Source organism: Cupressus sempervirens, chromosome 7 (genome assembly GCF_028749045.1).
Source record: "Cupressus sempervirens isolate cs-2001-9-10 chromosome 7, ASM2874904v1, whole genome shotgun sequence".
Taxonomy (NCBI): Eukaryota; Viridiplantae; Streptophyta; class Pinopsida; order Cupressales; family Cupressaceae; genus Cupressus; species Cupressus sempervirens.
Window position 1 is genome coordinate 384,198,844 of NC_143124.1, and position 8,238 is coordinate 384,207,081.

General features: G+C 34.2%; 1 pseudogene; it reads right to left on the bottom strand.

Annotated features, from left to right (window-relative positions):
• Window positions 1–250: 250 nt before the first annotated feature.
• On the bottom strand, window positions 251–1,812 carry LOC149547098 (glucose-1-phosphate adenylyltransferase large subunit, chloroplastic/amyloplastic pseudogene; annotated as a pseudogene).
• Window positions 1,813–8,238: the final 6,426 nt, after the last annotated feature.

Here is an 8,238-nt window from a genome sequence, read left to right on the forward strand (position 1 = left end):
TTGGTAGAAAGACTTGTCCAACATTGAACAACCTAGCATACTTCAAAATTTATTTCTCTGATGCTTAGCTACTCTTGCTAATGCTACTATTACGATTGACTATGAAGAGTTGGTACCCAAGCTTGTCTGATTCTTTATCGTTACCACCTGACTGTGAAGAATTGGATCTAATCTCTCCTTTGACATCTACATTATCATGTTTGCTAATTGCCCATAAATTTACTTGATGCTATCTAGAAGCCACTGATTCCTAACTATAAAAACTCCTCTTTATTACAGTGTCATCTTTAATGGTGGAGTTCTTTAATATCAGGGTTATACCAAAACGTATGTAATATCCTTCTAATGGTCTGCCTACTTCTTCAATATTATCAGTGTTAGCAATCATCACATTCTTTCCAATCCTTGCATTTTTTTCAGTGATGAAATTCCTTATTTTTTGTTCTTCCCAACACCAATAGGAACTTTCCCTTAAGCTAAAGAAGATGCAATTTCAGCTTCAATTTCATAATAATCAACACCCATCATCATCGTATCCTTCAATCTTGCATAATATTCTAATTATGAATAGAGGCCAACTATGGAATGTTGTACACTACATTCCCTCAGAAAACACCCATGTGATACTATTGAATCTAATACCCGACATTGTTCAATTTTAGTTGGAGGGAGAAAATGAAGTAAAGTGAATATAGGCTTCATAGGATCATAAAATCAAAACTTTGGAGGTTGATCTGCAAGAGCTAAATTGGCATCAAAAAAGGACTTAATAGTTCCTATGTCCTCCCAGTAGTCATTATATAGATATGCTTGAACATTGTATTATTTTGCACATGCAAGAATAAGTTCTGAGCCAAAACCATTTGCAGTTGGGTATCTCCACCTGAGAAGCTTGAGAAAAATATTGTACAAAAGACATATATGCCCGTTGAAGCAATGTAGGGCTTCAACTTGGCTTCCTGGGGAGATAACCCTAGGACAATTGTATCAACTTCCATTTCCCTCAAATTAGCTCCCTTGGGCTTTTCACTAAAAGAAATAACTTGACCTCTATCATTAATTTCATTAATCTGTAACTGAATGCACAACTGTCATCCATTGGGACACAAGAAATTGTTACATCAGTTGTAGTGTCAATGTGCCTCTATATAAATTCCATGTAATCCATGCGATACAAGTGATCACCAAACAAAATGAGGACATGTTCTATGTGTTTTTTGTGGCATCCTCAAGAAGCCAAGTAAATTGCCTTATTGAATTTGTTGTGCCCTGGAACCATTTCTTGCCATCTAGTGTCTGAGTAGCAACTAGAGGCTCAACAAATCCATCTCCAAAGTTTACACCATTTCTAAAGCTATATGTCTTTGCAAGGTGATAGTTGAGTGATGCAGGGTTAAATTGGGTCAGGATAAATATCTTGTTGATATCACTGTTAATGCAATTTCTCATTAGTACATCAATGAGTCTGTAGCATCCTCCAATTGGTGCTACTGGCTTGGCTCTTCTTTATGTAAGAGGAAAAAGGTGTGTCCCAAATCCACTAGCTAATATGATGGCATAGACTGATTTGGTATCTGCATGGGGCTTTTCAAATTTGGACACCTACAAGGTCAAGAGCTATTTGGAAATGTCAATGACAACAACAAACACCACCCTCATCTTCTACTTTCTCTTCACCAATCCTCCTCCTCTCCTTACATCTAATTGGTCTTTCACAAGTCCCTTTTTCATGGAAAGCCTCAACTTTTCACCAAAGAAATATGAAGAAGAACATAGAGTAGCATTGAATGTGGGAAGAACAACACTACCCATCTGCACTATTTTTATGTTTGATCGCCCTACTCTTCTCTTTAACAAGAGAAAAAGATCACAAAATGGGTACATGCCAAAATCACAGTGCTTCCCTTTTTAAAAAAGATTCAGGCCTCCATAGTCCAAAAATATAATAATCACTCCTTTCGTAATCAAATCAAATCAAATGTTGTGTGGTTGGTAAGCAAGCACCAAAGCACCAAATCTTAGACAAAAGCTACTATATATATAGAAAGAACCTCTCATCTAAACTAGTTTAAGCAAGGTATTATTCATTTATAATGACTTTTTTCAAAATGATGGTGTAATAATTATGATGTAGGTGCATTCTTGGCATGTGAGTCCTAGCAAGGACAAAACTAGCTTGAATAACTTGAGCCCTCTATTTACTTTTCCCTTTCATTTTTTCTATAGTGACTTGGTGTGCTACAACGGAGTCGTTAAAAAAAGAGATTTGTCACGAGAATGCCTACATTACACCATCGCCATTAAAATGAATAAGAATGTGATGGATGACTCTGCCCTCTCCTCCTATGGTAAATCAATAAGAGAAGGCGAGTAATTATTCAATTTTCCAGGCACCCAAATCAGTCTTCTATTGAATTTATCACCTGAGACATTGTTTAACATGCAAAAATGGACAATTGCTAAATTTTTCACAATTTTTGGTTGGTTACAACTTGTGGTTCTAAAGAAATGCACATCCATCATGCTTAGTTAGCCACTGAAATGTTCATCTATAAGGATTATTTCACTGGCTTCCCAAATAAAGGAAATAACTTTGCTAAGGCACTATAATGGATTACAGGTTGAGTATTGTGAAAATGGAATCTTGGAAAAGGTGCTTAGGAATAAGGTGCATGTTTTCTAATTGATCTTTCTTTACGACATAGATATAAGCTTGTTGAGTCCTCTAATCATGTTTATACAATACTTAATTTTGCATGTTTAAGCTTTATACAACACTTAATTTTGTATTTTTATACAATCCTTAATTTTGCATGTTTGTCTTTTCTAACCAATAAAAGTAAACCTTGTATATGTGATTGGAGTCTTTTAATGAGAATAATATGTCAAAGATGAAATTAGCTTGGGCCTACAACCAAATGAGTTGAAAATAATAGAATTATGGTAAGGAACTTAGAAAAGTGTATATGGTTTGTAGCTATAGATTCAACCAATCTATTTTACTTCAAAATATGTACAAATTGCCTTAAGCTAAATTTGGGTTATGAATCTATGCTACAGTCTACTTCAATGGAAACTGGTCTACCATGTTGTATCTTCACCATTCCAAGTTTGGAGACTATTTTCTAAAATTTTATCCTCAAAGTTTGATTAAATTTTTATATAACCGCATGGTTGAATAATGACAATAATTCTTGTAGGTTTTTAGGTTATTGGCTTATCAAATGGAATATATATTCCTTCCCTGAATACTAATGAAAACAACACAAAAGACTATGGAAACATATGAATCTAGAAAAAAATAGATTAAAGCTATGTTATAAAGTGGCAAATAAGTAAGTCACATAAATGTACACAAGATTACAAGAGAATAATCACACAGTTTTACAAATCTGATACTATCATCAGAGTAGGAGAAGACATCTGTCCAACACCTTTATTACATGATCACAATCTAATAAAGAAGAATTCAACATGTATCATGACATGGTACCATCAATGTACTATATATTATGAGAATACCTTCAATAAAATAAGAATAGATGCATGTTTCCTACCATCAAGGTATAAGTGTATGTATTTACTTGAGATATTGTTATCATTTCTATAGGTACATTAAAGAATACCATGCACATATATATTCCTACATACATTTAGATATGTCATGAGTCACTTTCATCTTATTAAGACTGCAAAGTTTTTGAAAAGGGATAAGCATGAACATGGCATAGATGATGCAAAGTTCATAGATCAGGTGAGTTTGGTTCACATCATAATAGATTTAAGACATCTCATATCAAATCATTTACTAAGAGGAAGTAGAGGAGCACTTAAAATAGAACCTAGCCATATAAATGGGTTTTCTTTTAACTAATACAAACCTATATTAGACTTTACCAGCAAGGTTGTCCCATAACCAATTGGCCTTGTCTCTGAGTACTAGTTGGGTGAATGATCAAGATCATGATCTGGAAAGAAGAAAGGTTATATAAATCCCCCTGTTTATAGATTATGACTATCAAATATATTTTTAATGAGCTGACTTTATAACTATCCACCCGTAATACTTTGATAGAATCTACAAACACATAGGTATTGTGTTCAACCAGACCAACAAGTTTAGGGTAGACAAAGAGAGAGAGAAAACCAATATTTTATTGTTATAATGATGATAATAAATATGTAGGTGAAACAAGACATGTCCTTGACTATTATTTGTTACTTTGTTGATGTTGTGAATTATTCTATAGATGAAGTCTAGAATTCCTCAACTATAAACATTAGTATTGTAAGTTAGGAATGTCATTGGATACCAATCCATGATTTGGGTGTATGTGGATTTTCATGCATGATCCCAAAATCTCCTATTTTTCTTTGTCTTATTAGATCTGATTCTATATAGATGACTCGAACAACAATATTGATATTAATTTTTTTACTTTTCTTTGTCTCAATGCCAATAAGATATTTAATTTATTTTTTTATTTTTAGAATTTTAAGGTCATGGTGAAATATCTCGAATATCCTACAACCATGAGTTTGGCATATTTGTCCTGTCAAAATGTAATAAGAACATATTGTGATCTAAGGAGTTACTCTATTCACTCTCAAGATGAGGAAAAATGGAAGCATCTATAGTAAGTTATTGGTCTTCTAATAGGAGAAACCCACAACATCATGATCGTCATTCAACAACTAAAATTATTGTGAAAACAAGAGTAGTCCCAATGTCACCACCATCTTCTGTTTCTAGTCAAAATTCTGCAAACCAACATCATGTTAACCCTGGATTAGTAAGGTGTCATGTTGTTCATAGAGACATCTTCAGGGACTAACATTTTGAGGACTTCCCAAGGGGAAATAAGCTTTGTTTAACCTAGAGTTTTCTGCATTAAAATTAGAACACTAAGCTTGGGTTATAGACCCAATCTCTTTATGGTATATGTTTTTCTATGTCTAGGTCTTTAAGTTTTCATTTGAATTTTTGTGCTCATATTAAGATTTTTTTATTAAACATTAAACTACCAACTAAATAAACAACTAACTTAAAAAGTCATATTCTACAAAATCACCAATTTAGGTAATCAATCTTGAATTCTCATAGATGATGAACATATATTCTACTTTTTACATAATGGATAAGATGAAAAAAGTACAGTCAATTAAAATGTATATATGAATGATAGCAAAGAGAAAAGGAAAAAAAACTCACTTGAATTAAAAAAAAAAAATGAAACCCTTGCCCCCTCTCAGTGCACCATGCAACTTGTACAGTGATAGTTGTCACATCCTCCACTAGTCTCATAGACAAATTTATCACCAGTGAAAACAACACAACCACAACACTAGAAAACACCAATTTAGGTCTATTCAATGGATGAAGCACCAAATAAAAAAGGACTTTTATGGCATCTTTAGTATACTTAGGGTTCCCCATCCGAATGAGGTCTAAAATTACTTTCAGAACTATCTAACTATCCCCAAAGATGGGTTTATAATTCTCCACAGTATCCAAGATATGATCACTATAGCCACATTTTTCTTCACCTCCATGTTTTTCTCTAACTAAAGCATGTACGATTGTGTCTAGGGCACCACAGGTGGATATTATTACCTGCTTGCTAGGCATAGATCAAAATATTTAGCAGTGTCATTATGTAATTCACTTATAGCTCTGTGAATGTGGAGCATAGAAGCTCTAATAGGGAAGATATTACACATGTCTTGATGATGCACCAACAATTCTTATCATCTCTGCCATGCCATATGTTGCATTATGCGAGCTTGCTTCTTTTTTATTTCTTCTAAAATACATCCCAACCTATTTTCTAGTGACCACACCATCATTATACTTTTATCCATTGCTTAGGTTTTTCTAAAATAGATCCCAACTAGTTCACTTCCGAGTGCACTGTCATTATCTTCCTAGGTAAAATATTATTTACATTTCTAGCCAATTACTTCCATTTGACCATGGAAAAGCTCAAACATTGAAATGCTAAAAATGGATCGAGTTTGCATATATTATAGAGTGACTTAGTACATAGCATTTTTGGATTTGACCTTATCAATTATTATATATTATGTGACATGTGTTTTAATTATAAGGCAAGTAATTGTGCACGGTGTAAGATAAACATTGTACTATAAGGTTAACCTCATACATGGAAATATTAAAAATTGTTCTTTGTACAACTTCTTGGCAAAGACATCTTCTAAATCACATTATATCTAATTTGAAGCATTTAAATTATGTGTTAGATTTATATTGAAAATAGTATTAGAATTTAATAGAAATTCAATTTCATGATGTATTCCTAGAAATAACCCATTCAAAAATATAAATTTATTTAAGTAGGGATGTTAATAAACTACTAATGGTGTGCACACATTTTCACAATTTGATTATTTGGTTCTTCTATTTAATCCATCTCATTCTAGTGACTTATAAAGAAAAATATTATTACTACTAATTCTTTAGAAAATACATTAGAGATGTAGCTTTATTAACTCTTTAACAAAGTGCATCAAGATGTGGTCTCCTTGACTATAGGTTAGAGATCCTATAATTCTTCTATGCACTTTCTTAAATAGTTAATCTTAGAAATTTGGCCTTTAAGTATTGTCTTGATATCTTGTATTGAAACTAAAAATCCAAAAACATAAATAGTTCACATTATCTATATTTTTAATTATCAAATAATCAAATTATTTTTAAAGTTTTAATTATTTCATCATGTATGTTTACAATTTAAAATTTAAAATTAATGAATTATGTAACCTTTTAGAATGGTTTTTTAACTTCTTAATGAGTTAAATTTTATTGTATTGTTTACTAAATTTTTAACTTGTTTTATAGATTAAACAATGATGTATCATCTGCAAAAAGCGGGGTAAAAATTTATTAAGACAGAAAGGAATACAACAAGGAGAGCTCAACAAGGAGCTCGATCCTGAGCAACAAGATCATCAAATTCTTGCACCATCTCAAAGGACAGTTGACCCCTATCCCTAATATTCCAACCCGGATCATGACTAGAAGCCCATTTGGCTAAACAATCAGCAGTTCTATTCCATTCACGAGGAATATAGATCAACCTAATGAAATGAAAAGAGGAAGAGAAGAAGAGAATCTGCTTAACAACAGTGGCCAGCTGCCAACTAACATCCTCAAGCTCTTGCGAAGAAAGCATGTTCACCACCACCTGGGAATCAGACTCACAAATAATCTTACTCCATCCCCACAAGCAACACTGTTCTACAACATATAAAATAGCATGAGCTTCCATGAGATTGTTAGTATAATCACCCTTATGAACTGAGAAGAAAAATTTAACATCCCCAGAACTACAACGAGCCACTCCGCCAATACCAGCCGGACCAGGATTCCCACGGGAAGAACCATCAGTGTTAATTTTCAGAACTCCACAAGGAGGAGGAGTCCAGTGCCCATCCCGATTAACCCGACCCTTCCTCTGATGGTGAAGTTTCCTGGACATAGAAGGAAACCTATGAGATGCAACCCCATCTTGTAGATGAAAATTGAGGCGATTATAGATAGGAAGATCAACTGGATCCATACCCCCATCAAGCTCACACTTCACAAGAATAGTTTCCTGAAGAGAATGTGATATTTTCTGCCAAAGATGCAAAACACCAAGCCGAACATGTTGGAATATGCGACGATTCCTCTCCAACCAGATATGCCAAAGCATGAAAGATGGGCCAACAATCCAAGCAGCATGGAGAGAAGAAGACTTGGAGGGAGCACTACCCAAGCGGGCCCAGAACTCAGGCAAAGAGGAAGCATGCCGACAAGAGCAACCCCAAGCGCTCCACCAAAGGTGCCATATTTGAGTAGAATAGGAGCAATGGAAGAACAGATGGGAGACAGACTCCTCGCCATTACCACACAAAACACAATAAGAGGGGCCCTGAAATCCACGTTTACAAAGATTATCCCAGGTAAGACAACGGTTGTGAGCCACTAGCCACATGAAAAAATTGCACTTGGACCAAGAAACTTTATTCCAAACTAGCTTCCACCAAGGGACCTCAACATCCCCAAATAATTGTCTAGTTATCTCCTGATACCCAACAGAGACATGATATTTACCAGACAAGGTACCACCCCAAGCCAAAAACATCTGGACCAAGCAAAGAAGAACACTCTCTAGAGGCCATAATTTGAGAAATCTCCTGACGATCCATGTCTGTACCTCCAGGAGGCCAATCAGA